This window comes from Hemicordylus capensis, chromosome 3, assembly GCF_027244095.1.
Source record: "Hemicordylus capensis ecotype Gifberg chromosome 3, rHemCap1.1.pri, whole genome shotgun sequence".
Taxonomy (NCBI): domain Eukaryota; kingdom Metazoa; phylum Chordata; class Lepidosauria; order Squamata; family Cordylidae; genus Hemicordylus; species Hemicordylus capensis.
In genome coordinates, this window is record NC_069659.1 from 244,370,648 (window position 1) to 244,383,245 (window position 12,598).

A 12,598-nucleotide genomic window follows, 5' to 3' on the forward strand; every position below is an offset into this window, starting at 1 on the left:
GTTTTAGAGCCATGTACCACACACTTTCCCCCTACTTAGCCTGTTATCAGGTACTGTGCAAAAATCAGCCATATCCCTTCAGAGTTAAGGTTTCTGAGGAAAAATACAGTCAAGCCACTCCTGCTATTTGTTTATCAGCACTAGCACTCACAGTTCCTTGCAAACATATAAAAACAGTTTTAGGTCTGTGCCTTTAACCACAGCTGGACAAAAACAGCAGGAAATTTCAGTCCAAGGTTAATGGGGCTATTGGCTTTCCTGGGGTAAAATGTATGTTATATTCTAATGTGTAACACACACACACACACACACACACTTTTAAAATAGCAGCTGCTGGGGTTGGGGTGAGGTTATAAAATATACCTTGTTGTCCTTTTCTAAAGGACCTCCTTTTCCCATATGAATCCATCTAACACTTAGGTCACATTCAGACATAGCAGGAACTGGCTAAGAACTGCAGTTTGCAGTCAGAATTCTAATCTGGAGATCACAGTGCAGATAAACCATCATCCCCGGTTTTGGGAACTCCAAAGGCAGGTTAGAGTTTCCCCTCCCTCTTTCTAGTTGTCTGAGTTTGGTTCCGCCCACTTGTATAGCCATGCTGTGGGCACGGCTTCCCAGCTCCAATAAATCACTCACCATTGGCAGGAGCTCGGAGGGAGTGTGATTGCTGGCTGTGATTACAGACTTCAAGCAGTGCTCCCCTGGTACTGCTGCGGGCCCTTTAATTATAAGAGCAGCAAGGTCTGGCATGCAGAGCACATTTTGGAGCAACTTCTGCCCTCCAACGCAGTTTCAGTGCCTATAACCATAATCATCCCACCCCTTCACCTCTCCCTTCTCCTTGGTGTGCACCAACAAATCTCTTCTCCTCTCCAACCCAAACCCTGAACTTTGTCCACTCCCTCCTACCTAGTGTGGGGGTGGTAGCACAGTCCAAGTCTCCCTCACCACTTCTAATTACCCTACCTTCCTTATCTGCAAGGGACAGGGAATGTGGCAGCAGGATATGTGTGTCTCCACTTCCTGTTGCTCTATTCTCCACCTCCTGCAGTCAGGGAGAGCAGGGAGATTAGAAGCCAGGAAAAAGATCAGAATGAGTGGCAGTGTGGCAGTAGCCCAGGTGGTGGGACCATCCCCCCAATCTGCCACCTGAAGTAACTGCCCCACAGGATGCATGGAAAGGCTGACCCTGGCTGTGCTCTGCATATCAATACCTTGGCAGGTTGAGTCAGTTAGCATGAAGGAGAGGGCATTTTCATTGATCACACACGATCTCTGGAATCCTCTCTCTGTGGAGATCATACTGCCTTGTCCCTTATGGGTGTTGGGCATTTGGCAAAGATCTGTCTCTTCCACAGGGCGCCTTGGGTGATCTGATGCTGTTAATGTTTGTATTGGACTTTTTTCTTCCTGTGAATTTTATCTGTGGTTGTTGTGTTGTCTGTTCTTATTGTTTTGTTTTGTACACTACTTTGGGGCTTTTAAGCAAAAAATAACAGAGTTACATTTCTACAGTCTCACACAACTTCCATGGCCCATTGGTCTTCCAGCCCCAATTCTCTTTCTCTGTGCTACTTAGGAATAGCACTTAAGCACTTATTGCACTTATTGTTAGCAATACATCAATTTTTATTAAGCTAAATACTTTTATATTATTTTGTACTTTGTATTATAAGCATTGTATATGGATTATGGATAGTAAAGGATAGATGGGAAAATGCATTTTACAGATAGATTGCTTGATGGATGTGAATGTCCTCGCACACATTCACAGACTTACCAATAGGAAGAGCAACAACATTCCTTCTCTCCCTCCTCCAAGAAAGAAACATAAGAATGTGATGGGAAGACATGAGAATATGTGCACTCTCAGAGCATCTCTGTTTTAATCACATGGGCCAGTTTGGAGTGGGGAATTCCATACAAAGTGGCCCATTCTGTTTTGGATTGACAAAATTCAGGTCACAGAGATGAGCTACTAATAAAAAACCAGTCTTGAAGACTTCTGTAACTTGGACATTTTTTAGATTTTTTTCTCCAGTTTGCTTCTCTGATCAAAATCACATACTGATAGCAACAAATCATTTGCATTGTATAGGAAACATTGCTTTCAGATGAAAAGTGAACATTCATGTACAATGTTGCTAGGTTCTGCATGACAGCATGCAAGATCCGTTAGACCCTGACTGCCAGCTCATATTATAACCCGTGATTTTAACTATTGACCAATTTATTCTAACATGTCTCTTTAAATACTTTTACCATCTTAGTTGCTTTTAACTTATGGTTATATATGTACTTATATTTTTAACTATGTTTTACCTCCTTTTTATAGTCATCCTGTTAGAGTTGTATTTCCCTATAGATCAATTTTATATAGATTGCACTAAATTGCTTATATTAATTAGTTGTTTTTTCAGTTTTATTAGTCTTATCAACTGTCTTCCCTTATTTTTTTAGCTAGCCCGCTTTTACCCTTTAGTATATCTTTTGGCAGGGGTGGGGAACCTTGGCACTCCAGCTGTTGTTGAACTACAATTCCCATCATCCCCAGTCACAATTATTGTGGCTGGGGATGGTGGGAGTTGTAGTTCAAGAACAGCTGGAGTGCCAAGGTTCCCCACCCCTGTCTTATAGCTTATTTTAAATATTTTGTACTTTTTAGACATTTTTATTTCCATTAATTGTTGTATGCATTTACCTATGCTGGTCTTTGACTGTAATAAAGTTGATTTGATTTGATTTGATTTGATTTGATTAGGAAACAGAATCTTCATATTGTATAACAGAATATTGGTAAAGGTTCATACTCTAAATATAGGACTGCTGTTGCAATTTTATTATAAAGTAGGAGTGTGCACTAATTGATTTTTCCATTTTGATTTTTACCCAAATTGAAACACCCCTGATTTGTTTTGGGTTTGAATCTGACACACACACCCCAAATCACCCCTGATTCGATTTGGACCCAAATTTTCTGAATCCGAATAGATTTGGATTTTTTTTTTAAAAGGGTCCCAGGACAAAAAGAGGGGGTAGTGCCCAATAGGTGGAAGCTACCATGTAAATTTCAAAGAAATTTAGCAAGGGGCTGCTTTTTTTTTTTTTTTTTTTAGGAATTGTTGAAGTTTAAAAGTCTTTAAGATTTTCCCCATAGGGAATAATGGGGATTCCAGCAAAGTTAGACCTCCATGTGGGGGGCACTGTGGGGGCCCAGAATGGGATGTGATGGGTGGTAGTGCCCAATGGGGGCAAGGAAGCTACCACCCACATTTCAAAGGAATTGGGCAAAGGGCTGATTTTTTAAGGAATTGTTGAAGTTTACATGTCTTTAAGATTTTTCCCCATAGGGAATAATGGGGGTTTCTGCAGCCCCATAACCCCACTTGGGGGAGCACTGGGGGGGCCCAGAGTGAGTGGTGATGTAGTGCACATAGGGTGCCAACCACCCCCAAGGGTTGCTAACCCATGGGCTACTGTGTTTTGTTGTTTCTGAGGTGTTCTGAGTGTAGGTTCTCTGGTAGCAATTGCAAATGAGAGTGGATACATGGTTTGTCATTGAAAACCTCATATACTACCAGAGAATCTACATTCAGAACATTCAGGCACCCATTGGGGCACTACTACCCAACCCACTCTTCTGCCCCTGAAGCCCCCTTTCTGCCCCGAATCTGCCCCAAAGACACATAAACTTCAACAATTCCTAAAAAATCTGCCATGGGCATGCTATCAGACACTGAAGATTAGTCATGTGCACGGACCGGTTCGGAGGCCATTCTAAAGGCCTCCAGACCGGTCCGGACACGGGGTGGTTTTGGTTCGGGTGGGGGATTCCACAGGAGTACGGGGGGGGCTTTACTCACCCTCCCAAGAACGGCGCCGTATTTATGTGAGTAAGCGGGCGGCATGCCTCCCTGCCGCCCGCTTCATTCCCCCTCTCGGCGTTCCCTCCGTTCAAATTCTGAATCGGGCGGCAGGGTATCTCCCAGTCCCTGCCGCCCTCTTTAATGCCCCCGCTCGGCTGGCGGCCGCCCCATTCAAGCCTTCAAGACCCCTGCCAGGCCGGCCCGGCCCTTCCCTTCCCTTCCCTTCCCTTCCCTTCCCTTCCCTTCGCAAGGGGGACGAGCGGCAGAACTCCCTGCCTTCCCCCTTGCCGGCTGCGCTGCAAATGGCTTCTAAGAAGCCTTTTGCGCGCATGCACGAGATACCCTGCCGCCCGATTCAGAATTTGAACGGAGGGAACGCCGAGAGGGGGAATGAAGCGGGTGGCAGGGAGGCATGCCGCCCGCTTACTCACATAAATACGGCGCCATTCTTGGGAGGGTGAGTAAAGCCCCCCCCCGCCGTTATTTGGAACCCCCCACCCCAGTGCCGGACCGCAGCTCCGCGGTTCCGTGCACATCCCTACTGAAGATGAGGAGGAGACAGGCAGTGCAACAGCAGAGGAGGGAGTGCAGCAGCTTCAAAGGCAAGAAATTGCCAAGGTGCCGATTCATGGGACATTGAGGAAGAGACGGAGCCTAGTATGACAGCTCCTGTGGAGGAGACGCAGCCGATCTCAGCTGTAGAGAGGCACCAGTCGAAGAGACAGGAGGAGTTTAAGAGACGCAGGCTCAGAACTACTTGGCTAACAAGGAGAACTGCTGAGTCAGAGACCAATGATTGAAAGCACATAGTTTCCACTTATTTAAGACCACCACACCACAGTCACAGTGCTGGAAGCAACGTCATGTTTGTTGTACGGCCCAGCTGTGTTCCTGCTTGTTTTGCTCGTGCACTGACCCCGGACCATTTGTACCCTACTTGTGGAAATCGATTTGGACTTTGTCGACTGGCTTAGATATCATTACGACTGGGACTGGCTGTGCTGTGGAATTGCTTGTACTGCTTTGCCTGATAACCTACTTTGTCTCTCTGTCTACTCTCTGCTCCACCAGCTGATAAGCTAAACACAAGTGCTGACAGCCTCCTGGGTGTCATATAGCTTGAGACTAGCCTGACAGGTTTACGACAAAATCAGCCCTTTGCCCAATTCCTTTGAAATCTGGGTGGTGGCAGGCACCCATTGGGGCACTACCACCCGACCCACTCTTCTGCCCTCGAAGCCCCCTTTCTGCCCCAAATATGCCCCAAAGACAAGCAAATTTCAATAATTCCTAAGAAATCCAGCCCTTTGCCCAATTCCTTTGAAATCTGTGTGGTGACAGGCACCCATGGGGGTACTACCACCCGACCCACTCTTCTGCCCCCGAAGCCTCCTTTCTGCCCTGAATCTGCCCCAAAGAACATTAACAGCACACATCAACAACAGCAGAGCATTGCAAAGAACCAGGTTTCCAAAGCAAGCATGATGTCACAGATGCCAACAACAGCATCAAATGTGCCCTGCTCTCCATCCCCCAAGCATTTTTCATCCACAAGCAACAGAGACACAGCAACAACTGTGGCACCCGGCCATAAAAGTGGGTTAAGTAAGGATGCAAAACAACATTCTGCCAGTTTAACAGTGAGGTTTCCCCCCCCCCCCCCCGCCTACACAAGTTGAAAGAGTGATGACAACAACAATGGCACACAATTTTTTGGCGTATTTCTTTGACATTTCTGCAATGGATCAGAGCCTGTGGCACCAACACAACCTATTACAGATGCAAGCAATCTTTGAATAAAAGTGTTGATGATGCTACAACTCACAATATGACCCAATCTTCATTGCAAAGAAGTCCACATACACAGAGAGAACCTGTCCTTTATCCAGCCATGAGGTCCCTCAAAACATAGGCACAACAACAAGCAAGGCATTTTAATTGCAATACATATACACTGCTAGACTTGAGATTATGTGGGGCAAGGGGGACAAAAACAACAGCATACCTGTGCGTGTGTGTGTGCTCTGCGAAAAGGTTAGTAGGTTTACGCTCAAAATGTTGGTCATGGCCTCAAAATGCCAAGTGCTCTCTAAGTCTGCATGACAGACATTTGTGAGGGCACCAGCAGCAAGCTCATCCGTGGCCATGGCTGGGGATGGGCGGTGGGGGTAGGTGGGTGCATGTGTGTGTGCTGCTGCTTCAGTCACAGTCCTTCCATGGGTGGGAAAAAAGCAAAGCAAAGTCTCAGACGACAAACATTAAAGAGGCAAGAGGAGGCAAGCCACATTACAAAAGATAAATGCATGATCAACAACAACTCATCATCATCACAGCATCAGGATCAGCATCATGTATATATATTATCACATTGACATTTGCCATTTCCATTTTGGCATCAGTTCAAAATAGTCAATGAAAGCAATTCTTTTTATAAGCTCAGTCAGCATGCATCTTCCAAAACCCTCCCTCCTGCCTCCCCCCTCCCCACCAGCCACAATCTGTGGATGGGTGGGGCTGCTGCTGCTGTGCCATATTAGTGGCGCCAGGCCAGAATGCACCACCCACCTCTGTCATGGGCCTCGTGGTGGTGTCATGCATGGTTGAAACAAATCAAACAAGCACTGTTCAACATTGAAGAGAAACAAAGCAAGCAAACCCTCTGTGACAGTGTGCTCCGTGTGTGTGTGTGTGTGTGTGTGTGTGTGTGTGTGTGTGTGTAATTCAATGCAAGCATGTGTGAGACATAACATCCCAGAAACATTCCTGTGCCTGCACACGCAGCAGCCTGCTTCTGTGATGGATGGTGTGCCACTTCTGCCTTCTGGCCCTCAGGACTGGGCAAGTGGGTGCTCCTGCAAAAGGGAGGGATCCACCACAGATGTATGCTGCTGAGACAATGACTACAACTCCCATTGTCCCTAGTCTTGATGGTGGCCAGCCATTGCAACAGTGGGAAATGGGAGTTGTAATCTCTCTCAGCAAAATGCTGGAGAACCCCTCCCTAATGCAGAGAGCACTCACTCGCCCTAGGCCTGTGTGCCAGCAAAGCAGCAGTCTACCATCTCACCATTCTCAGTCTGGCCGTGCGGCGGTGCCTGTGTGCATGTCTGGATGTGTCAGCAGAAGTAAGCGGCAGAGACTGTGACACATCTTGGTTGGGAAGGGATGAGCTGCCGTGGCGTGGTAGGCCAGCAGGGGGAAGTTGGCCTACAAGAAGACCAGCTGCTCGACCAACTCAGCATCCAGATGTGAGCGTAGAGGGGTCACCACATCCCCGACCATGGAGAACAACCTCTCACTTGAGACACTGGTTGGCAGGCATGAGTGGAACCGGACAGCAATGGTTGACAAGTCCAGCCAGACTTGGCGACACATTGCCCAAAAGTGGAACAGCTCCATCTCTTGGACTTCCGCTGGCCCTGCAGGTAGAGCAGAACAGTCTGCTCAGCATGGCTACAGCAAGGGGCAGGCTCCACCCATCTCCCTGGCAAGACACCAAAGAAGCCCTCTGTGAACCATGGGGTGGCAGAATGCAGAGGTGGCACTGGCCACTCCACTGATGCCACTGACAGAGAAACTGTGCCACTGGAAAGAAGTGGTGGCGGCGGCAGTGCTGCTGGGAGTGGAATGCGCACTGCCAGGCTGCACACCTCCTCCTGGTCACCTTAATCACCTACACCTAGCTTCCTATTCTCTGCGCACCTGACGTGCTTGACCAGGAGGTCTCTCCAGGGGGCACAGCTCTGCCCTTCATCCCTGGGTTGCAGAGGCATGCCAGGAAATGCCATGCAGATGCACCCAAGGGTGTCTTGAGCCACTCCACTACCTCATGCCTCAACCGACCTGCCCTAGCAATTGTGTCCCCAGTGGTCAGAGTAGTCTGGAGATTACCCATGGCCTTCTCGAGGAGAAGAGCAGTGAGTAAAGCCTGGCTCAGCATGGCTGCCCCAGTACACAAGCTGTTCATTGCAGAATAGAATGGCTCAAGCACTAAGACCAGCTTGGAAATGAGCTGCCGGTCCACAGTGGACAGGTCGCACACATACAAACTACCACGCCTTGCCAGGCTTTACGATGCCTTGAGCAGGGCTCCCTCTTGCTCCTGCAGGTGCTGAAGCAAGAGAAAGGTGGAGTTCCACTGGGTGGGAACATCCTAAGGAAGGAGTTGTTCAGGCAGGCCCTGCTCAATCTGCCTGGCCTTGAGAAGGCACCTTGCCTTTTCACTCCGGTGGAAGTGGCCAGCAATCTTGCAGCACTGCTCCACAAGAGCAGACATGGAAGCAGCAGGATCTGGGGCAGGAACTAAACCTGGCCCCTGCTGGTGTTTGGACTTCGCCTCCTTAAGCCCAAGAGCATCCTGCACCACCAGGTTCAAGGTGTGTGCAATGCAAGCGATGTGCACACCGTGAACCTGCCTAGCCGCCATCTCACTAATGTTGGCTGTGTTGTTGGTGGTCTGTGTCCATCGCCTCCACATGCAACACTACCTAAGAAGGCATGCATGCATGGGAGGAGCTGGATACAGCGCCAGTGAAGCCAGATGTCCCCTCACCCTCATGCCCCCACCTGTGGGCTGTCAGGGACATGAAGGTGGTGTGCAGCCCACCGTGGCTCGTCCAGAGATCCACAGTGAAGTGCACACTTGTGCTGGACCTGGCTACATGCAACCGGGCCAACAAAGCCTCCCTGCAGTCATGGTACAGGGAGGGCACCACCCTCCTACTGAAGGTGGTGCGTGAAGATATTTTCTAATCTGGGCAAGTAGCTGGAGGAGATGGAGGAAGCTGACATTCTCCACAAAATTAAAAGGCTGATCGTCCAAAGCCATCATCTTCCCAATGGCCCAGTTTATGAGATATGGTTTGGGGCAATCAGACCACTTCCCCAGAGGCTGCATCCACTGCTCAGTCAGCTTTTTCTGCCTACGAGCAGGAGCCACTGGCTGCTAGGCACTTGACCTAGCACCGCTGCCAGCAGAGATCTCCACACCCGGGTGCTGCCACCGCAGGTGCAGCAGCAGGCCTGACATGCTGACGTGCTTAGGGTCCTTGCCTCTGCTGACAAGCGCTTTGCCGTGGGTGCAGGCAGCATGGCTGGGATCACCAGGGTGAAGTTCAAAGTCATCCCAGACCACAATGTGACACCTGGCCACTTGGCTGGTTCCTTTTGCTGGTTTCTTCTGGGGAACGCCACCAGCACTGCCTGGGGAAGGCCCAGAGACTCCACCCAGGAAGGCTCCGGGACAGGAGGGGCTCCCTCCTGGGCCTCATCAAACGTAACCTTGGGGCTTCCAACACCCCCCCCCCCACACACACACACAGAGACTGGTGGGGAGGGTGACAAGGTGGATCTGGTTGGACTAGCAGCTGGCTCCACCTGCACCACCTCCACATCTGCCACAGGAAGAACTTCTTCTTCCCTGGCAGGGGAGGCCCTCTCCCCCAACTCTTGCCCAGCGGCAGGCCCTGGCGTAGAGCCACGCAGACTAGAGAAGTCCAGCCTGCACACCAAAGCAGGGGTGGGGGTGACTTGGGGAATAGGCCCCTGTCACCACCCCCTACCACAACCAGCAGGAAAAAGCCTCCCCCTACCTGACATCCCGCTATACTGGCCCTCTTCTGCCCTTCTCAGCCATCTCTTTGGGGGCTTGTTTTTAAAACCATGACCTTAAAAAAACTTATTTGGAAAGGATTGGGGGCAAGGGGCAGAAGTGGTGTGAGTGTAGTAGGGTGGGATGAGTGTCTCAGGGCAGGGGACACTCAGCTGGGAGAAGGGCCAAGAACCGGGGCAGGGCTGACTTCAGCAGAGTGTGCCCCCACCCACCACACCCACACACACACACACACACACCCAGTGCCAATGGGTTGTGGTGGTGATGCTTTCTTTAAGACTGCAGTTGGGGTGGGTGGCGCTGGAATGCCCACTCACTCACTCATTGGGGCGACTGAATAGAGAGGGAGATACAGGCTAGGGATTCAGGGAATTTATTTGTAACCAGAATCAGATACAAATAGGAAGTAACAATGTGTCAATAACTACTAGTAGGGCAGATGGATAGATACAATGTCAATAACAAACAGCAGATACAATGTAACTAGGGACTGTGGTCACACAGATACAATTAGGGAACTAGTAGGGATTAGGGAACAACAAGATACAAAATATCTTGGCTAGGCTAGAGCAGCACCGCAGAGAATTGGCAGAGAATAATATACTACTGCTCTATAAAATGGGCACAGAGGAGCGCTGGATGGATGGATGGCGCAGGCTTCTATTTCTAAAAAACTACACAAAAAGTGTGTGCCCACTGCAGAGCTCTGCAGTGGGCGCTGGAGGACAGGTTTACAAAAAAATGCAGAAAAATTATTTGGAAGGGGAAAAAATAGAATTGTTTTTTTTTAAACCACAAGGCTATGCTACCCTCTAGCCACCTACTAGTACTACTAAGTACTACTAACCACCTACTAGCTAACAGGGATCTCTATTTAAACTCTAAAGCTAAACAGAACCCCTATTTAAACTTATTCTAAATAGTACACAACAACTCAGTCTAGGTCTTCTCCAACATTCGGTCTAGTAGTCCACTTTTGTGGGTCTGGTCAGTCTTTCTTCTTCCGTCTTCTTCAGATGGGGCAAAAGCCTCAAAACTTTGGAAAATCCAGGGTGGGGGGTTGTTGGCTGGCCACAGGTGGCCAGTGCTCTGGGGCTGGTGTGGCCGCTTGCACAGGCAGGTAGCAGTGATTCTCTCAGCAGCAGGAAGAATGGGGTGGGGGGGTGGAATTCAATTCTCCTCTATTCCAATTCTCTTTTTCTCAAGAAAAGCAAAAAAATGCAAGAGAGAATCCATCCCAGGATGGCAAAGGGAGCAGGCTGGCAGCAAGGCAGAACAATGGTTTTAAAAAAAGAAAAGAAAAGATGGAATTCTCTTCTTCTCTCCCAGTTCTCTTTTTCTCTCACACACAAAAAGCTTAAAATGCAGGAGAAAAGCACTGCAGGCTGGCAGCAAGGCTGAACAATGGCGGCAGTGCTGAACAACGGTGGCGGCAAGGCTGAACAATTAGGCAAACGCTCTCTCTTCTCCCACATGAGGCAGCAGAAAGGCAGAAATAGTGCCTGCTTTCCCTTTAAATACCCTTGTGCAAAACCCCTCTGAAAATTTACCCCACCCTTGCCACTTCTTCGACCACAAATGGGGGTAAATTTAACTCTTGCCAAGCCAAAAAGAGCCAACCAGGAAGAAGGAGACAATTGTCTGCAGATCAGCCCATGCTTTCACTTACCAATCTGCAGGCTGGAAGGGTGGGAAATTCAAAGTGACATCAAACACAAAATGGAGACTGAAGGAGACTACTGATTCAGAGATCGCAAAATGGAGCTCCGAAACAATAAATCTTCTGGAGCCGAGACAGGGGCAATTTGTTTTGGTGCCAAAACATTCAGAAGGTGCAAACAGGTGATTTGTTTTGTTGACAAATCACCCAAACCAGCCCATTTTGGGTACAAATCATCTTGTACCCGAAACGTTTCACACATCCCTATTATAATGTTGTGCAGTGCTATTCAATAAAAGTAGGGATGTGCAGATTGATTCAGGTACAAATTGATTTGTATCTAAATTTATCTGGTTCGGGCAATTTGGAGAAAGAACAAATCGCCCCTGTGGTCCATTGGCTAGATATGGGTCCAAACTGAATCATGCCAGATTCTATCTGAATCAATTCAAGATTCTGATTCATCCTATCAATTCCCCCAGAGTCCCAACTTGCTTAAAAAAAACAAGCTAAGCTCTAGCCCTTGTAGATGTGGAGTTGTGGAGCAAAATATGTGTTCACTATTTTTCAAGTGCTTGGATTCTTCGGTGTATAATAACTTTTTCTCAATGAGTCCCTATGAGGATTCATTACACAACTTCAATCCTTCTATTCATTTTGACTCTCTCTCCCCCCCACACACACACTTCCAACATAACATATAAATGGAGAGTGTCTACCTCTCACTCATGGCAAGTGATGAAATTCCACATTCAGGTACAATCTGTTTACGTCACAACCACTCATGACAATAGAACTTAAGAGGCAAGCAAGGTAGGATGAAGACTAAAGATAGCAGAGCTTGTTAAGAGAGCTGTAAAGATCTCTTTAAAGATTCTGTGGAGGCTAAACAAGCACCACAGAAGCCAAAAAATGGAAATGAAGGTGAAGCTTTACAAATGTTTTATGAAGTAATTCAGACAAGTAGAAGAAGATTGACTGTTCCAGATATACAGAGCAATATGGCAGAAAGTACTAAAGTGTAGGGATGTGCAAATTGATTTGGGTACAAATCGATTTGTACCCGAATCTAGCTGATTCGGGTGATTTGGAGACAAAACAAATCACCCCTGTGGTCCATTGGCTAGATTCGGATACAAATCAAATTGCACCTCATTCGTTTCAAATCGACTCAAGATTCAGATGCCTCCTATTAATTCCCCCAGATTCCCAGCTTACATTAAAAAAAAGAAGAGCTAAGCTCTAGTCCTTGTAGAAGTAGGGTTACGGAGCAAAATGTGTGGTCACTATTTTTCAAGTGTTTGGATTCTTTGTGTATAATAACTTCCCCTCAATGAATCCCTATGAGAATTCATTACACACTTTCATTTCTTCTATTCATTTTGACTGGCTTTTCGACAGTGCCAACTGTCAACTGCCATGTGCCAACTACACCCACTCCCACCCGCAAGGCAGTGG